The sequence below is a fragment of the Gouania willdenowi genome, unplaced genomic scaffold (genome assembly GCF_900634775.1).
Source record: "Gouania willdenowi unplaced genomic scaffold, fGouWil2.1 scaffold_318_arrow_ctg1, whole genome shotgun sequence".
In the NCBI taxonomy this organism is placed as follows: Eukaryota; Metazoa; Chordata; class Actinopteri; order Blenniiformes; family Gobiesocidae; genus Gouania; species Gouania willdenowi.
The window spans coordinates 76,609-103,112 of NW_021145079.1; the positions used below are offsets into that span (position 1 = coordinate 76,609).

General features: G+C 39.9%; 1 long non-coding RNA gene across 1 annotated transcript in view; it reads left to right on the forward strand.

Moving 5' to 3' along the window:
- The first annotated feature begins 213 nt into the window (after window positions 1–213).
- Window positions 214–26,504, forward strand: part of LOC114459490 (uncharacterized) — a 31,812-nt gene continuing 5,521 nt past the window's right edge. Inside the window, exon 1 of the long non-coding RNA XR_003673371.1 lies at window positions 214–392. This is a non-coding gene — a long non-coding RNA (uncharacterized LOC114459490). The remainder of the gene's footprint in view (window positions 393–26,504) is intronic.

The following is a 26,504-nucleotide window of genomic DNA, read 5'->3' on the forward strand; positions in this document are numbered from 1 at the left end:
ACTTTCTCTCTCTTATGTATATATTAACTGTAAGCTGTATAACTAATGTGCTACCGTCCTGTACTTTGTCTGTTTAGAAAAGCAAACTGGATGCGTCTTATGTTTTAAGATCTTTGTACGTAAAATGCTTAGAATATTGCTTGTGGACAAAGGTTGTGATTACACAATTTGCTGTGAGACTGGGTGTGACGCACCATTATAGGGTGTGTGATAGGCTTAGGACAGGGTGTTTTTCTGTGCAACAGCTGAAGCTATGAATAAAATACTGCTGTTTTGTTTGAGGTTTGCATAACTGTTCCAAAGGGAGGAGGAAATACTTCAGTAGTCAAAAAGGAGGTGACACTGAGCTTTTGTCAGATTTACTTTTCGTCTGCCAGTGAACTTGTGCTAAGGTAAGAATCAGCATTATGGTATTTGGCAATTGAAAATTGTCAATTACATTGTTCTCGTAGGAGTTGTTATTCTGTTTCTTCCGCAACTTTTCCGCAATTCCTTTGTCGTGAAACTCCTCCTGGGGTATTAATGCAGCACTAATGATACATATGTCATCTCATAGGGGCAATGTCAAGGATGTGCAGTCGACCTCTTTTGGCTTTAAAATGTCAAAAAACAAACTTTTCCATATCTCTGCGAATATTTATCGTACAAGTTGGATGCTTACATTTCTGAAAAGCTAATCTTAAGTGGAGTATTTTATTACATTGCCCCAAAGCTGTATGACCTACCAGTAAATAATAAGTAGGGGTTAAAGTTCACGGTACACGTCATCATAGAAAAATGCATATAATTCTAATATACAAAGTTTAAACTCATGCCTCATATTTGATACACATGATGACTGTCCATCCCTAAACAAGACTCAATGTAAAAAAATACCCATGATGTCTTTGTGACCTACAGTATGTAATAGTAGGCTGCCTTCAGTGAATCAGTCTCTGGAGCCGCTCATGTGGGTTGTAACAACCATTTATTACATCTGCATTGTAATAAGACACACAGAGTAGAAAGATGACGCTTCCTACTCTGTCTTACAGCACATACACCAGCCTTCGGTAAATCCCTAGTTGCTGTTCAGGGATTACCCATGAAATAGATAAATATATTTATAATTGCTACAGGACATGGTGACATACTGTGATCGTATAGTGGATAATTAACTGAGGCATATTGACAGAATGTAAATAAATAAGTAATATTGTCATTCTTAATTTAAACAGCATAGACAAACACAGAAAAATATCAAACAAAATAGCTGGACTGTCACTTTGGGTATTTTTATCAACAGTATAAAAAAGTACATTTTTTTTTTTCTTTCTGAGTCAATTGAGTCAATTCTGAGTCAATTCTTAACATTCAACAAAATATTTGATAAATTTCAGTCAGGTTTTCGTTCTCATCACAGCACTGAAACTGCTCTTATCAAAGTGATCAATGACATAAGGTTGAACACTGATTCAGGAAAAGTATCTGTTCTCATTCTGTTGGATCTAAGTGCTGCATTTGACACTGTAGATCATACAATTTTGTTGCACAGATTGCAAACATGGGTCGGACTAAATGGAAAAGTAATGCAATGGTTTAAGTCATACTTGGAGGAGCGAAGCTATTTTGTAAGCATTGGAAACTTTGAATCTGACAGATTACCAATGTCCTGTGGGGTTCCTCAGGGATCTGTTCTTGGACCCCTTCTGTTTAACCTTTACATGCTTCCTTTAGGACAAATTTTACAGAACTGTAAGGTTGATTATCAGAGCTATGCAGATGACACACAACTATATCTATCACTGAACCCAGATGACCATGGTCCCATTGAGGTGTTGTGTGACTGTTTAGAAAAAGTAAACTGCTGGATGAGTGAAAACTTCCTTCAACTAAACCATGACAAGACGGAGGTGATTGTCTTTGGTAACAAGGAAAAGAGGACTGCTGTCAGCAATTATCTTGAGTCTCGATCTTTAAAAGCTAAAGACCAAGTCAAAAACCTTGGTGTTCTGATTGACTCAGATCTTACATTCAGCAGTCAGATCAAATCTATCACAAAAACAGCCTTCTACCACCTAAAGAACATCTCCAGAGTGAAAGGTTTAATGGCTCAGAAAGATCAGGAGAAACTGGTCCATGCTTTTATCTCCAGCAGACTGGACTATTGTAATGGTCTTCTGACAGGAATCCCCCAAAAGAGCATCAAACAGCTACAGCTGGTTCAGAACGCTGCAGCTCGGGTCTTAACCAGAACAAAGAGGTCAGAGCACATTACTCCAGTTTTAAAGTCTTTACACTGGCTCCCAGTCAGCCTCAGAATAGACTTTAAAGTTCTGCTGCTGGTGTATAAATCTGTGAATGGGTTTGGTCCAGAATACATCAGTGACATGTTGGTCAGGTATGAACCCAGCAGGTCTCTCAGATCTATGGACACAGGTCAGATAGTGGAGCCCAGAGCTCACAGTAAACATGGTGATGCTGCTTTTAGTTGTTATGCTGCAAAGAAGTGGAACAAACTGCCAGCGGAGCTGAAGTCAGCATCCAATGTGAACATTTTTAAATCAAAGTTAAAGGCACTTTTTTTCTCTACTGCATATGATTGAGAGAGAGATTTTTTGTCATGTTGTTGATGTAATGATGATTTTACTGATGATTTTAATTGATTTTACTGATGATTTTAATTGTTCTTATTGATTTAAATGTTCTTATTGATTTTAAACAATTGAATGTTTTATCATGTAAAGCACATTGAGTTGCCTTGAGTATGAAATGCGCTATATAAATAAATTTGCCTTGCCTTTCTTTAACTTGCAACACATAACAAACTATACAAATTAGCAAAAGACTAATTACATGAAATAGTAAACTTTTGTGGGTTTTTTTTTAACAACACTCCTTAACTTATGGCACAGCACAACATACCTGCATTGTAATATGACACACAGAGTAGAAAGATGAATCTTCAACGTTACAGCACATACACTAGCCTAGAAGATGGTAAAATGCTAATGTCAGCTTGCAATATTTTAGCATACTTTTAAATGGTCAAAACAGAGCTTTTACTTATTAAAAACATGGTGGAAATACTGTTGCAAGTTATCACCATTAACCAGATATAGCCATCTTTACTTGTGTATGTGCATTAACAACACTTTAATTGTAATTTCTCTGAGGCATTAGCAGGCAGTTACCTTCGATAAATCCCTCGTTGCTGTTAAGGGTTTACCCATAATCGCTTGTGTTTACCCATAATCACTTGTGTTTACCCATAATCGCTTGTGTTTACCCATAATCACTTGTGATTACCCAGAATCCCTTGCGATTTCTACTTTGCAGTTGCTTAACTCTGACAGCAGGTGTCATTGTTGCACAATTTAGCTGGATTTAATCCACACCTTATTAACTATGTTACACCTTGCATTCTCGACTGGCGCCATTTTGCACGCCATAATAGAAAAAAACGCTATAACTGTCATATATAAAAGGTCAAACAGCCTCATATTTGATACACATGATGACTGTCCATCCCTAAACAAGAATCAATGTCAAAAATACCCACCATGCTTTGCGTTCTTAGATGGAGACACTTTTAGTGGCGTCTGATGCTAACAGCTCAAGCGGAAAGACGATTTGTCGTGTTGACTTCAAAATAGTGTTGGATGAATCTTCTAAGATGGGAGCAAATTGCTGATGAAGAAAAAACACGCTGTGATCAGTGTGAGGGGCCTATAATAACACTGGAAAATCCTTCGCCATCACATTAGCTATGCTAATAGCGGTAGCCCAGCTAGTTCTCTCCCCGCAACTGCACATGTGCCAGTTTTGCTTCGACACTTTTGCCTTTGTCACCCCCATAGACACTATGGTCACACCCAGATCATCTTGCAAAAAAAAAAAATACCCCCCAGATCTGATAGCTGAGAGGAGAAAAACAATGTGTATTAGATTAAATTATTTCATTTACCCAATAACGTCTGTGTGTGTCTGACTGATTAGGCTCCCTCCTGTTTCACACTTCACAGGTGAGTCCAATTCCTCTGATTAGCTCCCCCTCACTGTGTACAGGAGTGTTTAGTCACCGTGTCCTTGTTGGTGTATTGTCTTCATGTTCCTGTGTCCCAGCCAGTAAGACTTTTCCTTTTTTCAGTCTTGTTAGTAGTTTTGTTGAACTTGAAAAGGGGACATTAAAAATATGTGTCGGGGCCAATTTTACGGTTACCTCGTATTTAACCAGTTGTGAATGCTCTGTGTTCAAAAATGATGAGAACCAGACTAAAAGGTGATGAAATAATAATAATTAAAAAAGATTTATGATAAACTAAATAAAGAGGTACAAAAGAGCACAATCAAAATGTTTTGATTGCTACAGGAATGAATGGAAAGTTTCTGCACAAACATTGCATTGGACTGCTAGTGAACGCTAAATTGATGCGCAAAAAAGACTCTTCCGCCCCCTCCAATCCCCATCACACACGCACACACTGTTGTATATGTTAACCAATGGGCCCCATTGAATGGGGTACAAGCAGGGATTTGATTGGAACAGAATGGCTACTCTGGAACTTTTTAATGTTTTTGAACTCAATAAATTAATAATAACAATATTTTAAAATATTAAATAAACTGCTCAAGGAGTTTAACTGGGGCTACACAAATTCCTGACGGGGCTATAGCGCCCCCTAGCCCCAGTGTAGCGCCATCCCTGCTCAGATTAAAGATCAATGAAAGACCAAATATGTCAAAATAAGTACTCATAGAACTCACTAAATACCCAACAGACCAAATGTACCCAACATATTTGTACAAAGTATTGCATCATTAATTCAAACAGGCCCCTACCTTCAAACTGTCATTGTCATCCACCTGTGTACTGATATCAGGTGTCTCTTTCTGTCAACAAAGGGGACAGGAAAGGAGTTAGAGGCCTCTTAATACAAATCACTATTGTGACATACTTAAAGAACAGATAACTGGCTATGCATGACAAATTTACACACATCTGGAACCACTCTTTTCCCAAATGCCCATAGCAACCATTGAAATGAAAGGTGGGACTTCACCTATTATTTGTACATTCAGTGTGTTTGTGTGTGTGTACTTTTGGGGACATTAAAAACACACATACACACAAAATCTAATTAGGGGACACTCATTCAGGTTAAACCTATTGCATCAGTCAGTTTGTCCATCAGTACTTTATATGTAAGAGAGAGATAGTATACACCTCTCATCAAACTTTTGACAGGTGTGACGTCACGCCATTTGTCCCGCCCCCTAACCGGAAGTCCCGCCTTATAGCCCCCACCCATAATGAAAAAAAAAAAAAAAAAAAAAAGATTTCATCCGCCCCGCCAAATTACACCTGTTGGTGTGTGTGTGATATTATTATTGAGCAGCTGTCTCATAGTAATATGACCATGTCTGGCCTAAAAAATGCATAGAAGAGTGTTTTAAACATACAATGTCTGAACGCACCTCTAAGCTTGCAGCAGCTGTCTCATAGTAATATGACCTACTTTGGCCGTCTCTATGCAGAGGAGTGCTTTGAACATACGGACTCTGAACTTTAAACTCGTCACACACACACACAGGCACACAGGCTTCACACATCAGACTTACCTCTAAACTTTTCACACACACACACACACACACACACACACACACACACACACGCACACACACGCTGGCTTCACCATGTCTACAGGTATCATTAGTGAAACTGTTGTTACAATTCTACAAGAATCAAAACCTATTGCCGGTCACCATGAAAAGTCTTTGGTGATTTTGAAAAGAATTCAGACACCACCTCCATTTCCTTTGCATCAAGAGTGGTCACTTGAAAGTTATGGTGAACGCGGGAGCTGGGGGTACGTATTCAAGTATGAGACGGGTGAACTCTGTCTGTATCAGAAGAATGTTTGTGAAACCACGCAAATGTCTGCGGCTGATTTGTCGTCAAATGACTGGGGTGTATTAAAACTAGCTAACCCTAGAAACATCAAAAATAATGAAGAAGAAGAAGAAGGTTTTTCTGATCCAGCAGAGATCAAGATATTACTTTGTTCTGGATCTTTTCAACGCAGAATGTGGAGTTTTTTGCAACATTTTGACTCTGCCAGCAGTAGCATGGTCAGAAAAAAATGGAAGAAATCAATGATAAAATTACCCTACTTTTTCACAGTTGCCGCGACTGGAACGATACTTTGATGGTAAAAAAATAACCATATTTCATTTTAGACCCACCCCCCTCCTTTTAAATAGGAGGGGCTTTCTTTTACAGTCTATAACATACATTGGTCCAAACCATAAGTTATCCACTACTGAAAGAAAAAGCAGCCGGAAGAACCATGCCTTCTATCAAGAAAAACACCAGAAGCAACCGTCTGACTCCTAAAGACCTTTCAAAGTTTTGGGGGCCTTACTCTAAAACTCTAACCCCCAAAACTGACCTGCACTCCCTGGATGCAAAGTGTTCGGACGAGCCTTCACCATCCCCTGCGTTATCGGACTCGCAGGAGCTTCTCTCCGATCCGCAGCTCCAGGACGACTCGTGTATGAGCGCACCTCCACCATCTCCGGCGTCACCGGACACGCAGGAACTCTTTGTCGACAGTCAGTGTCAGGTTGCTGTGTTTATGGACACGCCCGAGTCTCCCCCCGCCTTGCCTGACGCAGAGGATCTCTTCTCCGACATGACTTTAACCACACCGAACCGCAGAGGTCCATCGCCGTACCCTCGGTCCTTATCGCCTATACCGGAAGATTGCTGCGTCGTGGTTGCGCCCTGCTCACACATCACCGACTCCTGTCAATCATCCACAACCACCTCCTCCTCCTTCTCTTCTGAATCGACAATGTCAGGAGACAATTATTCAGGAGGTACCGAGCCAGATCAGACTACACCCGGAGCAGGAAGTAGTGCTGAGGATCAGACCCCACCCAGATCAGGCGGTAGCGGAGGGGATGAGATTGACAGTGGGGCCCTCGACTTCGCTAAAACGATAAAAGCGGGTGTGCTTCATCTTCTCCGCTACGTTCTGGACAAGTACAAGAGAGAAACGTGCAACGGATGCAAAATCCAGCATCCCAGCCAGCGGCAGCATGATTGCCTGGATGTCCTCGAGCACGAATTCTACAACGACAACTTTCACGGACTGATAAAAAAACTCTACACCCCCAAGTTAATTCCAACCATCAAACATCTCTTGAACCTGTACAACATTCCGATGGAGGAACGCAAAGTCAGAGCCGCCGTGCAGATTCTTTTGCTACGTTTGAGGTCAACGTCCAAAATCCACGACACCATATTTGACATGTATGACACGCTGGTCGGCGAAAAAGGGGTTACGATCGAGCACCTGGAAGAGATGGCCGAGTTTTGGAAAAATCCTTGATTCTGTTTTTGAGAAATAAAGCGGAAATGGGGAGCTTCTTTGGAAAGGTCCTCGCCGACATTGAGAGCCAAATGGTAATTTCTCAGTTAATTAAGCTATTGTGTCAGGTTATTGAGAACAATGTCTCAGCGTCTACAAACACCAATGTTTTTGTCAGAGACACGGACATTGAGAGACTGGAAAACTTGTTGGAAATATCAAGATCCCACCCCGCTCCAGTACTTTGGAGGGCGATGATCCGCGACACAGTATTTTTGTGCCAATCTGGTTTGTCCGAATGCTTTAAAGAAATTTTAAAAGACCTGGCTAATCATGTAGTGAGAGCCTCTCATCTGCTTGCATTTCACGCTCTACTCGTTGATGTTACCACCAAACTTGTGCTAAAAAATCATTCTGTAAATATCATGTTTGAGCTTGAAAAAATACACAATGTCATTTACCGTACTGTGGATCATTCTGTACTGGCTGAGATTTTAACAATGATAAAAAGGTAGATTTAGACTTTTGTATGTTGTGTAATGTTTTAATTATTCATCCATGTTAGTTGTAGGTTTTTGAAAAAGTAAACGTTTAAAAATTAAAAAAAACTTGTGTGCTATTGTTTTAAATATTCATTCATGTTAGTTGTTGTCTTTTTGAAAAGGAAATGTGTTTGCTAATGTTTTATATCTATATATATATACTTAAAATGACTGATGCATCGCTAATAAAAATTAATAAATACTGTAAACCCTCTCTTTTCTTCTCATTCTTCCTTATCATGTCTGAGATACGTTTCATGAAAAAAGTATACTACACCCCAGCTCACCACGGTAGCTTTGGCGGTGTAGAGCGACTCCGTACGGGTGTGCAAGATGAAATGGGGAAGACTATCCCTGTAGAAAATGTTAAGAAATTCCTATCAACGCAAGATGCATATACTCTACACAAACCCGCCAGAATACGATTTCCTAGAAATTGGGTTTTTGTGTCTCGCCCGCTAAATCAATTTCAGGCTGACCTGTGCGATATGCAGGCCCTGTCTGAGCACAATGATGGGTACAATTATTTATTAACAGTCATAGATGTATTTTCCAAGAAAGCTTACGTGAGGGCTCTGAAAAGAAAAACCGCAAAGGAAGTGGTGAATGCCTTTGAATCCATTTTTGCCAAAAGTCAGACGCCCAAAAAAATTCAAACCGACGCGGGGAAAGAATTTTTTAATAAAAGTTTTGAGGTTTTGATGAAAAAATACGGAATCGTTCATTTTTCCACAGCCAGCGATCTCAAAGCTTCTGTGGTGGAAAGATTAAATCGTACTTTAAAGGGTAGAATGTGGAGATATTTTACAGCAAACAACACTTTGCGATACCTCAATGTCCTACAAGACTTGGTGAAAGGTTATAATCACAGCTATCACACCAGTATTAAAATGAGGCCTGTGCAGGTGACCTCGGACAACACCGATCAAGTGTTTCATAACTTGTATGGTACACCTCAAACACATCTTCCAAAGATGAATTTTAAGAAGGGTGACATAGTCAGGATCTCAAAGTTGAGAGGAGTGTTTGATAAAAAATATGAACAGAGTTTTACGGATGAAATGTTTACAATATCACACTGTATACCCCGCAGACCACCTGTGTACAAACTAACAGATTATGACGGAGAAGCCATCCAAGGTTCATTTTACGAGGCAGAGTTGTAAAAAGTAACGATGGACAAAGACAGAGTCTATCATGTAGAGAAGATTCTGAATCGACGCACCTTGAAGGGTGAAAAACAGGTTTTTGTACAGTGGAAAAATTGGCCCGAGAAATTTAACAGTTGGATCAAGGAATCTGATTTGAAAAATTTATAAAAGATCTACACAAGATGGCACAAATCATCATTTCACCATGTACGGCCCAAAGGATGAAGGGTTTTTCATCACTCTTCCCTCCAACGCCAGCCTCAACATTTTTAAAGACAACAAGAGTTCCAGTTACCGGGTGGATTTACCTCAACATATAAATTTAGATGGACGCTGGGAGGTAGCCATGACGCAAATTTCATATCCGCACACCTTCTTTACCATAGCGCAGAGTGATGCCTATTTTTATTGGAGGGAAAAACCCAAAGAGCCAGCGAAAGAAACCGTCGTACATCAGCAGAGATTTAGAGGATGCTATTACAATAACTTAGCAACCTTTATGAATGAGCTGAATAGTTTTTTTTTAGAAAAATCAATTCTGATATTTATCTCGTCTATAGCGGTATTCAAAAAAAGATGAAATTTCAAGCCGGAGGTCAAACTCACGTACTCTTTGACGCACCAGCGGCTTACCTGCTGGGACTAAAACCGGGGGAATGGTTTGTGTTTGACCAAAAGTTTGCACACTACCCAGCCGATATACGCGCAGGGTTTTACCACATGTAATGTTACTGCGACATTGTAAGTCCGCAGATGGTTGGTGATGTATATGCACCGCTTTTGAGAACGTTCGATATTAAAGGAACGTACAGTGACATTATCACGCAATATTTCAATCCCTCTTATTACTTACCGGTAGCCAAACATCACATTGAAAACATTAAAATTGAGATAAAATCAGATCAAAACAAACCGGTAGATTTTACCTACGGTAAGACTATCGTAACGCTTCACTTTAGACCCAAAGCATGAAGCCGTCAACTTATATAAACCATCCGTCTAAGACAGTGTCATTCAGTGTCGAGACGTTGAGCTAAGGTAACTACCCATTAGTCTAAGGGGGGTATCCTTTCGCGAACATCGTACAATAAGGTACATTGTTTTTTTTTTGGTACATCCAGAAGAAGAAAAAAAAATTAAAGAAATGGTTAGGGCCACCTTGAGAGAGGACCCTCACCATTTTGTATCTTATTATGAGAGTCAGGTCGGCGGGAATTTGCCCGGCTTTTATGGAGCCCCGGTAATGTATGGGCGTGGGATAGGATCTTTGTTTTCTAAATTATTTCGTTTTATTAGTCCTCTGGTGAAGAAGGGTTTTGCCATAGCTAAACCGCATCTTAAAGAGGCAGCCAGCAACATTGCCTCGGACGTGTTCGCCCGTGCGATGGCACGAAGCAGTGATTCAAAGCAAGAGGGGAGCGGCGGTATTATGGTCATGTCACGTAGATCGAGAAAGCGACCTCCCGGAGAACGAGCCCCTTCAAACTCTAATAAACGATCACGCGGTAAGAAGAGGAAACCAGTTGCAAAAAGCAGACGCGCGAAGAACAAGTCTACCCGGAGCTCCGATACTTTTTAATTAAATCAAATATGGCACTGTTGCACCAGAAATCTCCAGAGTGCACCCTCGCAGAATTAGATATATTCGCTATTCCGATGACGCAGCTTTCGATTGATGATAAAATCTACACTGAAATCTCTCCCTTGTCGGCCATCGCCGACGGAGGACCTAGAGAGTTTTTCATCCCCGGAGATGGGGACAAGTATCTGGACCTGAACGATACATTGTTACATCTCCATGTGAAAATCACCAACGACGATGGCACGGACCTGGCAAACGACGCATCTGTAGCCCTCATCAATTATCCTCTAAATAAAATTTTCAGTCAGTGTGACGTTACTTTGGGGGATAGGCTGATTTCGCAGTCTAGCGCTACACATCCTTACCGCGCTATGATTGAGACTCTTCTCAACTTTTCAGAGAACACTCTGAAAAGTCAGTTTAGCTCAGGCCTTTTTTACAAAGATACAGCCGGTGCAATAAACTCTACAGTGACCGTTAACGGACCGAATAAAGGATTAAATAAGAGAGCGGCTTTCACAAGCACCTCCAGAGAAGTGCACCTGCTCGGCCCTCTTCACAGAGATATATTTTTCTGCGAGAGACTTTTGCTGAATTCGGTTGATTTGAGAATTAAACTGACCAGAGCTAGCGACGCTTTTTGCCTCACCGGAGTCCGCGACTCTACGTTTCGTCTGAAAATAATGGGAGCCTCTCTGTTTGCAAAAAAAAGTCTCTGTGTCCCCGGCTGTGCGGTTCGGTCATGCCGCAGCCTTAATGAAAGGTAACGCTCTCTACCCCCTCTCGCGGGTCAACGTAAAAACATACTCCATACCGGAGAACTCTAGGATATGCACCCAGGAGAATCTGTTTCTGGGTTCCATGCCCAAATACGTGGTACTGGCTATGGTACACCACGAAGCCTTTACTGGGAGAAGAGACCTAGCACCATTTCATTTCATTCACAACGACGTTGAATACCTGGCTCTCTGTCAGGACGGCAGACAGATCCCCGCTAAGGCTTTCCAGCCGCAATTTAACGCTGGGTTATCCGTCAGAGAATTTTACAACATGTTCCTGGCTACAGGGAGACATCTTAAAGACTTACCTCTGAGCATCACCCGGGAGGATTTTAACGAAGGATACTCTCTGTTTGTGTTTAATCTCAACCCGGGCGATGACAATGACGCCCTCTCCCCCATTTCAAACGGAAATCTAAGACTGGAGATGAGATTTAGAGTTCCCCTACCAAACACCACTACGCTTATCGTCTACGCCTGTTACGATTCTATTTTGGAGATCAACGCTAAGAGGCAGGTTCTGGTGGATTATTATTGAGAAGATGGATAACATTCAACTAGAGACTCTATTGCATAGTCTGTTGGGGGATGCATTCTGCGGTGTGTGGGCGTCGGATCAACTTCCCTCGCTGAATCCGTCTTTTAAACCACCCGCCTACTTTATAGTCAACACACACCCCGGTCACATGCCCGGAGAACACTGGTTAGCTCTGACCTTGGAAAAGAACCGCAAAGCCACCTTTTTCGACTCTTATGGATTCCCCCCGGACTTTGCTCACTACCCGACGACCATCTTACAGTTTTTGAAAGATCGCTCACAAAACATAGAATACCACGACAAGCAGTTGCAACACCCCCTGTCAGCAGTTTGCGGACATCACTGCGTCTATTATCTCTGCCATCGGGCGTGCGGGTTATCTTACGGACAGACGCTGTCTCTGTACGATGATGATGTGATAAAGAATGATCTTACGGTGTACGAATATGTCAGAAAATATCAGCGGTGTGTTAAAAATGAATTCAATCGCAATCCGAAACAGGGGAATTGTTCTTTACAAATGCTTAAAGATTGTCATAAATAAAAAAAATTACTTTTTTTATGCTTATACTATGCCATTACCCGTGTGTATTTTGCTTTAAAAATGTACACTCACAAAATATGCTCAATAAACATTTTTATTGATGAAAGACAATAAAATGTGTTTTGCATCACAGTTATTTAAGATGAAATGTTAATCCATGGCGATGATAAAGTAATTTGTTTTCCAACAGTCCGTTCGGCAGCTAATTCTCTCTCGGGAGTAATCCATTTTGGGGATAGTACACGGAACGCCTTTTTTCTTCTTTTTCCTTCAGGCGCTTCCCGAGGTGTTTCAAATTCTTTATCACGGAAACCACCGGCCTCCCTCTTGAGCAGACGGTATTGATCGCGAGCATGCGGGTTATTTATTGTGGATAAGGGGATGTTTAATTCTGACAGAGTATTTAAAAACTCTGTCCACCCCGCAGGCGATGGCTCCCTGGTTTTTTTCTTAAAAGGGTGGGTGAGATACTTTAACAAATCAATCACGTGAGAACCTTGCACAGCGTCGCCCCTGAAAATGAATTCCCCCTTGGAATTCCAGCCTTCATGATTCTCCGATATTTTTTTTAAGACGTACTCTGTGCTCTTGTGATCTCACTGGGGGAGGTCTTTCAAAAGATCTTCGTCCGTACGGTCAAAATTTACATCGCCGGATGTTTGTGGTTTGTGAGAAGATGTTTGAGCTTTGGCGACATATGGAACATCCAACTGCTCCGGGTGCTGGGTCGTTGTCACTCTACGATCCTCTCTCTGACCCTGCTTCATAAAGGTCAGATATCTTTGCAGTAGCGCGCTATACTTTTTAATTTTCTCATGAGGACTCACACCCTGCTCGTTCAAGATTGTTCTCATACGGTCGTCCAAATCAAGCTCAGCGTTCTCTCTCATGGATGGCGAAGGCTGAGTTAGACTCTTTAACTGATGAGGTGAAATAAGAAACATTTTTTGGGCCTTCTTTAAAGTCATTATCTCTGGATCAGTCCTCCGATGAGATTGCCGAGCAAAGGCACGACGGTTGAGAGCAGAGGTAGAATAAAACCACCAGTTTGCTTCTTTAGAGCCCGCTGCTTGTGTTTTATACTGGTTTTTTTATCGGCCAACAGCTTGATAATTTTTTTCTGCCTCTTCAGTTTTTTAAACTGAGAAGGATTCAATGGGATGTTTCCTTTCAGAAGATTTAAGGCGATCTCACACAATGCTTGGATAAAATCGAGGGAACTGTGAATAAGAATGTCCTTTCGTTTCGCCAACAAGGGGGCGTTTCTTTTTATACGTGCCGACATGATGATGATGATTTACGTTTTGGGGGTGTAAACGGCCACACGTTCGTGAGGCAGTACACCGGTCCTTAGTCTATATAGCTCTGGGCATATGGGTGTGAGGTCTACTATTAAATACCCGTGAACATCTTTGGTGGCGTCATCAAAGCTCTCTAAAAAAAATGCATTTTGTGAAGGATAAATCTGATGAGCCAATATGTTAATTTGGAGTTTATCCCTGGGATTTTATTTATCTTTCTGGTGCTAAGTAATTATCCTAATAAAAATGAATAACTGGAAGATTAACACTAGCATGACCAGAGTGGTGTCATTTGACACCTATACCTATAAAGTCCAAGCTGGTGTCAGATGGCGGGTGTGAACAACTCAGCTTGTGACCATTGTTATGTTACTGAGGCCCCCTCAGCTAGGGTGGGGGGTGGCTGGGTTGGTTTCAGGACACAAAGACCTTTTGTATTCTCCTTTGTGTTTCCCATACAGCAGCTACATAGAGGTTGCAACTTATATTTCAACTTTTGCGACAGAAAGTAGTAAGTAGTAATCGTGAGACGTCAACACAGTTTGTTTGCATTCTTGGTGAAATTTATTTATTAGAGATTTTGTGAACAATTCTGGCACTGCCACACCTCCTTTATGCATTTGCCACATGCAAACTTGTCACAATACATACAACGCTTGGTGGCACGGTTTTTCCTGCAGCAACACTTCACCTGGCACAATGCCCTTTTCCCCACATCAGGTGTGGGTGGTTGTTGCTGAAGGTTTTGCTCATTCACCTCCTTGGCTGCCATATGAGACTGGGCAAGCTCATTTGCAAGCTCCAGCAAGAAGTCCACCCTTCTCTCCATGTCCCCAGTGCATGCCTGATAAAGCACATGTGCGTTCAGCGCTGCAATGTCAATCATGTTGTAAAACACAGCGACTGGCTAACGCCGTGTTCCTGAACGCACAGTGTACTTTCGAACCATCTGGTCCATGACATCCACACCGCATTTCATGCTGTTGTAGTCGGTGACTGTGTTCGGCTTTTTTTTTCCGAGTAGCCTCAGTCTCCACCACGCTGTGCACGCTACTGAGGAGGCAGACAGTCTTCTTTCGTTTGGGCACATAAACAGTCAGTGTGGCACCAGAGGTTGAAAACACTTCTGTGCTGAATTCCTCACGGGCCAAATTCTTTTTAGCTGAATCTGGAAGCTCCCGGCGAATCTTATTGACTGTGCCAAGGAGGGTGGTCTTCCGGCTGTGCAGTCGACGTGCTAGTGACAATGAAGTGAAAAAAATTGTGGGTTGTAACAGTTCTTCCTTTGTCCATAAACGGTTCCATAAGCTTCATCACCACATTTTCAGACAATCTCTCCCCAGGTGGACGACTGGGGTCTTTGCCAAGATATGGGATGATTTTGCACACATACTTGGATTTAAGGTCACATGCCACACAGAACTTGATACCTAACTTGTCCGGCTTCGTACTTCCGCATTGGGTCAAAGGTTAAGAGGGATAATGTCAGCATAACTGATGGTGTAAACAGAGATTTAGATTGTTTTTCCCTGTTGAAGCATTGATTCTTTGTGCATCTTGTGCACTTTCTTCAAATTTGTAAAATAATAGCTTAATAAAATAATCATGGACCTGGTTAGTGAATGGTGGACCTCGTGAATTTACCTTTTTAAAGTGAGAACTCAAACAGTCCTTTTCACACTCGGAAATCTCGCTTTACCATAAATAGAAACAATACATTTTATTTATAAGCACTTTTCAAAAACAATAAAGGTAAATAGTGAATACTGTTAATACTGTTTTTCTTTTTCTAATTTTATTTATTGTGGTTTATTAATTGATCACAACACACATGGCTCATATTAATTTGGCCATTCTTATCCAATAATTCCATATAATGTTATTTGGATTAACAAACATCTACCTGGGAGAAACTGGTTTCTCAACACTGGCCATCATTTACACCAACCCCCAAAGTTTGTCAATGCCCAGCTGCACATTCCGATCGAAAGGCTTTATTTACATAAGAGAGGTGGCCCCACTGAGTTGCAAATGAGTGTCATTTGGCGGCCTCTGGGCAGGGCAACAGGAGTAAGAAAACCTTGGGCATGCTAGTGTTAAACGTAGGGAAATCCTAAAGTTAACTACAGCAAAATGATTTGAACAACATAAACACCGTTTTGAAAAAGTCAGTGTTTGGAGGGTAACTTTTTCTTTTCTAATAATCTAGCACAATTACAAATTACCTGACAAAAATTGAATCTGTAACTTACTCCTAATATTGATTGATTGATTGATTTGCTTTTGGCTGTTGGCTGTCTTCCAACATAGACAATTCAATACAAAGAATAAACATTCATTTAAACAGCAAAAATGGAATGAGCTGAATCAGTATCTGTATCGGAGCCCACCCCCAAACAGCACGATATAAAAACAATCAATAACAGCACCATTCATCAACTTATAAACTTGTGATTCAATAGGTGCAAAGCCTTTTGTTTTTTAAAGAATTTTTTTAAACATTGACCATGAACTCATTAACTTAAAGTGATCCTTGAGATCATTCCAGACTTTAACACCATAAACAGAAACATACCTTTATCATTTGTTCTAAATTTACTTTGTATTAAGTACTGTAACTGATTGCTTTTGAATTTCTTCAAATCAAACATGCAAATAAAGACACAGAAGGACAAGTTACATGTAACCTGCTTAAACCAACACATCTTCACGTTAACAGTTACACTACATTAAAGGAAATGTTTTAGTTTATGACCTAGACCATGGATCACCAACCTTTCTAAACCACGAGCTACTTCAAAGTTACTAAATAATCCAAAGGGCTACCAGTTTAATACACGCAGAACTACTGCTTCAATTTTCCAGTTTTACTTTAATTAGAGGGAAAGATAATTAAGGAAGACTTTGCATCTACTTAAAAGTTAGGAAATAAAGTTCATCATGGAACACTTTAAATCCATATCACTGTTTCATTTTTGAAAATAAACAATTTCACAGGGAGTCATCATGTTCCCACTATACCAGTCATCAACTGCTCTTTACCAGCCAAACCATGTTCTTGGATTGTAACAATTATGTAAGATTTATAAACTCCACCGTCTTATTTAATTTTATTGCATTATTATTATCATTAGAAATAAACATCACAATCTAAACACTAAATCTGCAGCATCTTTAATGAAATCCTATCTGTGATACTTCGACACATCTGTCCCAGCAGTGCTTCAGTGAAAATAAACCTTGAAAGGTGGTTAATTTAATTATTTATTTGTTTATGTAATGCTTATCGTGTCCAATTTAACTCTAACTTAAATTAAATGTAGATCAAATGCTGTTGGCTAAAATTATTTCCAAATTAATAAATGCAATTAGTGTGCATCCTGCAGCCCTCTGGCAGAAATATTTATATTTTCACTAAACCATGATTTGTTTTTATCTAAGATTTCCACGTATGCTGTTATGTTGTAGCATCCTATGGCCTAAGTGAGTTTTTACCAGAACAAGTGGATGTTGTCATTATTTCCTAATTTCCATCTGTGTCCCGATATTTCTGTTCAGGCTCCTTTCTGGACATCTATTGTTTTACACAATTTATGTTCAGGCAGTGCTGCGGGCAGCTAAAGGGTCTTGACAGTGGACCAAATGGGTAACGGAACATTCTGGTACACCCTGTAGTGTTCGGTGACTGATGTAAAGTTTAATAGGTGATGCGTTGAAGAAGAAGTGAGTTTGGCTCAATGTGAACATGTTTAACTAGTTGTTTGTCTGTAATAAACCTCACGGGTAGAGCATCATTTATCTGTTTAATAGATGTTTATCACCAGAACTAACACTGACACTGTCGTGTCACTTCCGATTAGTCTCAATATTAACTTAAGTTTTCTGCATTATTATTAACACCATCAAAATTTACCATTCTAATGCTTAAAATACTCCAAGAACACGCAAATAGAAAATTAATCTTGCTTAAGTAAATACCAGTCGATCTGTACATGCGCGATTTGCCGGCGACGACACACTGGTCCAGTCCAGGATTAGTAGCAGAATTATTTATTTAATAAAGTAGTGGATGGACGGAAATCTAAACACACGGACCTCCGCGCGGACACATGGCTATTAGAAACAGAACAGACTTAACCGAAAGGCCATCATCAAACCCCGGAAACGGAGTAAATGTGTCCATACTGTCTGTGTAGAGTGTAATATCACCAAGTTTACCATTGTTTCTGTAGTTAGAGCTACTATATTTACCAAAGAGCAACTATTTATTCCTAGTTATTGTTTCCAGAGTTTTATTGCCTTTATTTGCCGGTTATTAGTTCCTATCTCCTTAACGCTCCACTGATCAGACAGAAACAGAATAATTCAGACAACCTGTCGTTATAAAAATACAATCAAAATAAAGGTGACGACAATTCTCATGTGTCTATGTTATAACCATCAATGTTTGTTGTGTGTTATTGTAATATACGTAACCCGGATAAAGCAAAACAATCCAGTGCTCCATGCAAAAATCATTTCAGAAACTATTTCTATTCAAACAGAGCAAAACTCTTCACTTTTAATAACTCAATTCGGAACAACCAACTCTGAACCAAAAATCATGCAACCACACACACACACACACATTGCATTTACACACGCACTGCCCCCCTTGGAACCTCAGCAGCTGCAGAGGATGAGAAAAAACAGCAGCAGCAACATGGCAAAACTGTGGTCGGCGGTACAAAACCGGGTCCGCCTTAAAAACATTGTTATTCGTGAATAAATCATGATATTATAATCAAAACATATTTATCATCATATTAGGTACGTATTCTGCGTAAAAGTATATTCTAAAAAGCTCATTCTTCTTACAAACATCCCTTGAATTTTGCTTTATTTGTAGTCTCCCTATGATGGCTCCGAGATATCATTATTTATTTATTTACTTTTTCAACTCCATCAAAGTCCCATAGATGCTATAGGCTCATTTTCTTTATATTAGTAACCAACAAATGCTCTTCTATAAAACAGTGTCAATCACCCTTAAAGAGACAAACGTTGTCTCTCTCATTCAGCAATCTTTATTTTAACATTTAACTGTTTAAACTTACAAACATGACATAACGTTAACAAGTGATGAAGTGGATCAGGATCTCTTATACATATGTTTTGGACATGCAAGTGCCTGGAGCATTATTGGCTATCTGATCTGGACATCATCACAAAAGTAGTGGGGACGGAGATCCCAACCAATCCGAGATTGATATAGCTGGGGAACTGCTAAGTTTAGCCACCTAACCTAAGGGGCTATACTCATTTTGCCAGACTAGCCCTTATAGCGGCTAATAAATGCATAGGCATTTGCTGGAAAAGTGAGGAGCCACCTGGGGGTATCCCTGTGGATTAAAACAGTGGTTCTCAACCTTTCTTATTATGTGTACCCCTTGAGCTTTTTTTGCCATACCATGAGTAGCCCCTCAATCAAACGTGTTCATAATTCTCCAAAAGTAGAACATAACACAACTGAATATTCAATGCAGGTCATTTTATTTCATCTTCCTAAACTGAACAATTAATATTCAGGCATTATCTTCTTATTTAACACAAATTAAACACAAAGTTATGTTGCCTTCAAGGCAATAAAAATGATAAATATAAGAAATATTATAGTAATTTTTTGTATTATTAATATATTAAAGAAAAATAATTAAGTTGAAATTAGAAAGAAATAAGAATAAATACAAAAAGCAAGTAATATAAATACATGAGTACAAAACAAATAATTAACCTGCCTGTGTTATAAGTTTTATGACATTTACCACAAAAGGAGCTTCTTTGAATATGTCCCCTTCAAACAGGCATTTAAACTTTAAAAACAAGTCTTAACGCACACGTACCATTTTATTGACGGACTTGGACACGGTCACTACTTTGAAGCAGGTGCTGGTTGAAAAACAAACACACCAACTAAACTTCCTGTGCGTTCCCCAATTTCATCCAACAGGTAATATTTGAAAAGGTCATGAGAGGGGTCGTGGGTAAGAGTTAGGGAAGTTTTTCTGCATAGAAAAAGGCCAGACACAATTGCCTTACTATGACACAGCTGCTACCAGCAGCTATGAATGGTAAGATTTGGAAAAGTACTCAGCTTTTGCTTTTTTGCATCTTCTTTTCAAAGCAAAACACTTTTATTTTATGCCGTCTGAACTCAACGCGTGTGTTGGATTGTGCATTGAATAATACAAGAATTATTCCTCACACCAGTTTGATAACCTTTGACTGTTCAACGTAATCTTGGCTGTCGGTTAATAGCGGCAAAGCAAACCCTTCACTGCTTATGATTTCTACATAAAGCTGCAGTAATAACCCCGTTGTTACTTTAATCAAATAAAAGTACTTTTTTTGAAAAAATTTTTTTTATTTGGTGAGAAATATTGTGCATTTATACCTTTGTTTTTCTTTAAAAAAGTTCATTGAGGGGCTGGTGAATTAATGCTGAAAGTATGAGACTATATTATGAGATTGTGAGTATGAGACGATATTATTCAACTACTAGAACAACACTTTGCTGCATCACTTACTGGAAATATCAAACTGTGAATGACTTTAATTAGAAAAAAAAGAATAGCTACTGTGGTGGCAAAATTTATTAATTATGTATACTCATATATTTCCTTTTTTATCTCATTCAACTTAATACCCCAATTTGTAACTTTCTACGCCTGTCTGATGTCTTTTCCGCCTCCTGCAAAGTCAGTGGAGCCATACTCCCATGATAAAGCTTCTCTAAAGGAATGTCAGTTGGCCTCAGTTTAATCTCGAAGGCCAGAGCACATCCAAACCCACCCCAGACATCACATACACACACACACATACATCATATACACATACACACACTCACTCACATACACACACACTCACTCACACACCCACACACATCTAACTTTCACCCCGACATCGGAGGTGTCAGCTCCGGCAGAATGACCTTCCCCCCCTGGTCTCTTCTTTGTTGTTTGTGGAAGGGGGAAGGTGGGACAGTGGGGTATAAATGTGTGTGAAAGGAACTTTTGGGCCCTTCTTCTTCTCCTTCTCTTCGCGTCTCTCCTTTGGCCAGTGGAGACCACTGCTTTATCTATACCGCTTTGTACTTTTTTATTAAGTTTAGATTAAATCATTTTTTATTACTTCATCATCTCTCCTGTCTGGTCTTCATCATTTATCACCACAGAGTGTGTTTTCAAGTCAAAGACGAGGTAACCGTAAATTTCACCGTAACAGCTACCTTTTAGTTTGAAAGGTTTAACAAAAAAAAACTACAACCGGTTATTCACGTGGAATTAAATTCAATAGGATGATTCTACAAAGCATTTCATGGTTGTGCAGCTAGTGTATGTGTGTGTGTGTGTGTGTGTGTGTGTGTGTGTGTGTGTGTGTGTGTGTGTGTGTGTGTGTGTGTGTGTGTGTGTGTGTGTGTGTGTGTGTGTGTGTGACGAGTTTAAAGTTCAGAGTCCGTATGTTCAAAGCACTCTTATCTGCATAGAGACGGCCAGACAAGGTCATATTACTATGAGACAGCTGCTCAATAGTAATATCACACACACACCAACAGGTGTAATTTGGCGGGGCGGATTAAATCTTTTTTTTTCTTTTTTTTTTTTTTTCATTATGGGTGGGGGCTATAAGGCGGGACTTCCGGTTAGGGGGAGGAACAAAGGGCGTGACGTCACACCTGTCAAAAGTTTGATTGAAAGTGGGTACTTTCTCTCTCTTATGTATATATTAACTGTAAGCTGTATAACTAATGTGCTACCGTCCTGTACTTTGTCTGTTTAGAAAAGCAAACTGGATGCGTCTTATGTTTTAAGATCTTTGTACGTAAAATGCTTAGAATATTGCTTGTGGACAAAGGTTGTGATTACACAATTTGCTGTGAGACTGGGTGTGACGCACCATTATAGGGTGTGTGATAGGCTTAGGACAGGGTTTTTTTCTGTGCAACAGCTGAAGCTATGAATAAAATCCTGTTGTTTTGTTTGAGGTTTGCATAACTGTTCCAAAGGGAGGAGGAAATACTTCAGTAGTCAAAAATTACGGTGGTGTTAGAAGGTTGTCCTTGTGATTTGTTTAATATGAGAATTAAAGGATAAATCAGTATCAAAGTTTTTTAGTTTAGCAGCTTTCAAATGTTGCACAACACTGCAGTTAGCTTATTTGTTCTGTTAACTTTGCTAGTTTAACCAAACCTATTCCTCTTTCACATTGAGCTATGGCTGAGACACACCAGTATCTCTACATTAGCAGAGGAGAGAGAACCCTTCCTTTTCTGAATCACATGTCCTGAGAGGGAGAACAGTCTCTCACAGTGCACAGTGGTGGCAGGAGAAGAGAGATATTTGCGAGCAAGGAGTGCTAGTTTGGAATCCTTTCTCTTCAGCCACCCCTGCAGAGGGCATTCATCCATCTCAAGTTTTGATTCTGATGTGTAGCGGTTCAACATCTTTTGGATGGTCTCTGCTTCTTTGTTTTCCTTTGTTTGATGGTTATCTGGTCTTAACCAAGTAGCTGTCCATGATGTATCGCAGCATAGTAGCTTCAGGTAGCCGTGACGAACACCTCACACACACACAGACAGCGGTGCACACGGGGGGCGGTGGCGGTGCACACCGTGCAGAGAATAACAAGTTGTTGACAATAAACGGGGCAGTTTTGGCCTGTGGAACGCGTTTTTTGGGGGGCACTCTTGGCTAAATTGAGGGACAAATAGCATGTGGCCCTCGCGAATTTCCGACATGGGAATTTATCGCTGATTTTGAGGGATAACATATTCTTACCGGTGAGAATATTTTTGACAATAAATCAAAGACAATAAAATATTGCACATTCCTAATGTAAGGCATAGAATATAACTGTAACATCGTTCCACTGGTTTGCATTTAATGAAATTGTAAATGACAGTTTTTATAGAATGTTAATGCCAATTACAATTACAAAGTAAATTATAAGAAACTGAATTACAATTAAATTATGATTACAACAGCCACATTTTTTCATTTATAACTAGAACTGCAAGCAGTTATGAAAGGGGGCCAAGCCTTCCCGCGCGACTCGGCCCCCAGGTTTTGCGGAGCCCATGGAAGTACGTCACAAAGGATGAGGAGCTTTGGGCGAGCAGTTGTGTCTGGCGTTTTGTATGTGCAAAGTCTGGTGCAGATAGAGCGTTAACCCCAGGAGGAGTTCAAAAAAGTATGTTTTTGATGTGTAGTGACTTAAAAAAAGAAACATGCTGTGGGAGTGGGTGTGGCCTATGTCAGAAAATGCAAGTTTATGTAAGGGAATACGTGGATATAAAGTTCATGAAGATGTGATTTAAAATGTGAAAGTTACTGGCCAAAATGTGCCAATTTTCTTGCGAATCTGATCAACTTTCATGTTGCTTGATGTTTCTGTGTTTATAGCGCTCTCTAAAAGCCAATTTGTGCCAAATTTGCCACAGAGCCTCTGGTTTACCTCTGACACAAGTGAATTGAGTTTGATGTTGATAGCTTTTACTTTGACGAAAATGTACAACAGTATGTGTTTTCTAGCTAGCTAAAAAAATTTACTTGTTAATATTTTGCACATATTTTGACCAAACAAAATTCTTTATTGGACTTTTTATCAGGCAAGTCTGGAGATTGTATGTGCAAAGTTTGGTGCAGATAGAGCTTAAACACTAGGAGGAGTTTGAAAAAGCAAGTTTTTGATGTGTAGTGACTAACAAAGAGAAACATGCTGTGGGAGTGGGCGTGGTCCATGTCAGAAGATGTGCTTACTTCGGGAACACATAGATATAAAGCTTATGAAGATGTGAAATTTAAAATGTAAAAGTTACAGCCCAAAACTTGTTTGCACCCATTACTTTTTGGTATGGGTGGTCTGTGTGCTCTTTTATATATACCCAGTAAATTTCACAGCCCTCAACATAATACTTGAGCTGAAATAAATGTTTATGTTCTAATAAGCCACAACCACTTTGACCAATTGCGAGTAACTTCGAGATATGGCCTCAGGAGTGACCCAAGGTCATACCCACCACATTTGGTAAAAATCGGTTTTGCCATTTAAGAGACATAAATGATCCAAATTTGGCGCATACCCCCACAGTCACATGCCAACCAAGGATCTCAGAAATGGTGTTTATTGGCATTTATTTTGACCAAGATATGCTCCAGTTTGCGTTTTTACAGCAAGCAAAAAAAATTTACTTGTTAATAATTTGAGCATATTTTGCCCGAACAAAATTCTTTGCTGAACTTTAAATCAAGTCTAACTGAAGATTCGGCATGCCAAGTTTCACGCTGATTGGCCAAAACCCCAAGAAGAGTTCAAAAAAGTTGGTTTTCCAGTTTTTGCAATTTTGCGCAACAAAACCTGAGGTGCAAATAGGCGTGTACTAGCCCAGGTGATTCAGTGCTATTCAGAGAATCTGTGGATATCAAGTTTTTGAATGTGCGATACACGGTATGGGAGTTATAGGCCAAAACGAGGCTAAAACTTGTTGACCTTGGTATAGCGCTATCTGCTGGTGGACATATGTGAGTTTCTGAGTCCAAGGTAAGCTGGGGGTTCTGGACGCACCCTCCAAAGGGCACCGCCCTCCCTTGCACGGTTTAGCCTGCAGCACCATTTTTACAAACGGAACAATAAAAGGTAACTATAATTGGAAAGAATACAATCGGGTTCCGAGCAACGCTGGTCCTAGGAACCGCGTTTGCTTACATATGCAGTCCCCAGGCCCCGTGGACTTGGCCTCCTAACTAGAACTGCAAGCAGTTATGAAAGGGGATGACGAAGGATCACGGGCTTGGGGCGAGTTTCAGGACACAGGCAAACATGCCATTTGCAGTGAACAGGTGGATATGAAATTTATGAAGATGTGATTTAAAATGTGAAAGTTACGGGCCAACATGCGTTTGCACCCATTATAGCGCCACCTAGTGGTACACTTTTTGGTATGGGTGGTCAGTGTGCTCTGCTATATATATACCTTGTAAATTTCACAGCCCTCAACCTAATACTTCAGCTGAATTAAATTTTTGTTGTTTATGTTGTATTAAGCCACGCCCACTTTGACCAGTCGTGATTAACTTCGAGTTGTGGCCCCAGGAGCGACCCAAGGTCATACCCACCAACTTTGGTAAAAATCGGTCATGCCATTTAAGAGATATACATTTCTCATAATTGCATACCTGTCAAATTTTGAATTTGAAAATAAGGGAAATTTTCTGGCGCCCACTACGAGCCGTCCCACGCGCCCAACCAAGCAGTATCCCTTATATTTTAAGACAAGTGTACAATAAATCTAAAATACCCACTTATCAACCACTTACTAAATACAATTAAGTGATTTAAGTCTGAGTAGGTCGACCTTTATTAACATTGAAATGCTGTGAACATTCCTACTAGGGCTGGGCAATATGGACCAGAACTCATAGCTCAATATGTTTTCTCAAAATGGTGATATACTATATAAATCTTAATAATTTTATCAAATAAAGTCTGACCAGAAAAACAATTCTGGGTTAAATTTGCTAATGCTAAATGCCACACAGGTACATTTATTAACAAACAGCTGATCAATATGTGTCACTCATTAATCATCTAACTGAGCTTTACAAATTGTTCTGAGAAGTAAAAGCAGCGAGTCCTAAAACTAGTATGATACATAATAAGCTATAATATATATATATGAAATAATATAGTTTTCTATATCGCCAAAATAGAAAACTCAGTACATCTTGAGTCTCGATATATCGCCCAGCGCTAATTCCTAAATTATAAAACAGCCTAAATAAAAACATAAATTTGTATATGAAGCACATGTTTGTTTAATATACTTACAGTTTATATACAAATCAACACATTGCATAATTATTATTAATTTCGCATTGTTTGTCTTTAAGTTAGACATTAACATTTTATCTTCATTACATATTTTCTTATAATTTCTCATGCTCACTCATGTGGTTCTCTGGTATTCACTAATGACTTATTAGACACATTTATTACAGACTTTACATCCTTTAACACTTTTTTAAAGCAGTGTATATTTGTGGAGCTTGTGATTGGCTGATTTTTAATGCTAACTTACGTGGTTCCTTCCTCTGTGGTAGACGTTAAAATCTCAGTTATTAATCTAACAGAACGTGTAACTGTGTCACATCCTGATGGTCTTTAGGAAGATAAACTCTCTGTCACATTTCACAACATATTTACACCAGTTCTTTGTCTTTTTCACCGGAACGCCTTCATTCATTCATCTCTGTTCTGAGTTGTTTCCGGGTTTGTTGCCACTGTCAGCACTAATCACGCGAGAACTGCCACTCAAGTCAGGCCATTTCAGGTGGCAGTTCTCGCGAGGCTAGTGACGCTGTTCAGTTTAGTGAGGCACCTTTTATTTATTACATTCAAATACGGGATATTTACGGGAAAATACTAATACGGGAAGATGGCGGGAAAGGGGTAAAATGCGGGAGTTTCCCGGCCAAAACGAGATACTTGACAGGTATGTAATTGCAGTGCCCCCAAGAGGCCTAAATTATTCAAATTTGGCTCATACCCCCACAGTCACATGCCAACCAAGGGTCTTAGATTTGGTGTTGTTAGCAATTATTTTGACCGATATATGCAACAGTTATGCATTTTTATAGCGAGCTAGAAAACTGTACTCAGTAATTATTCATGTATA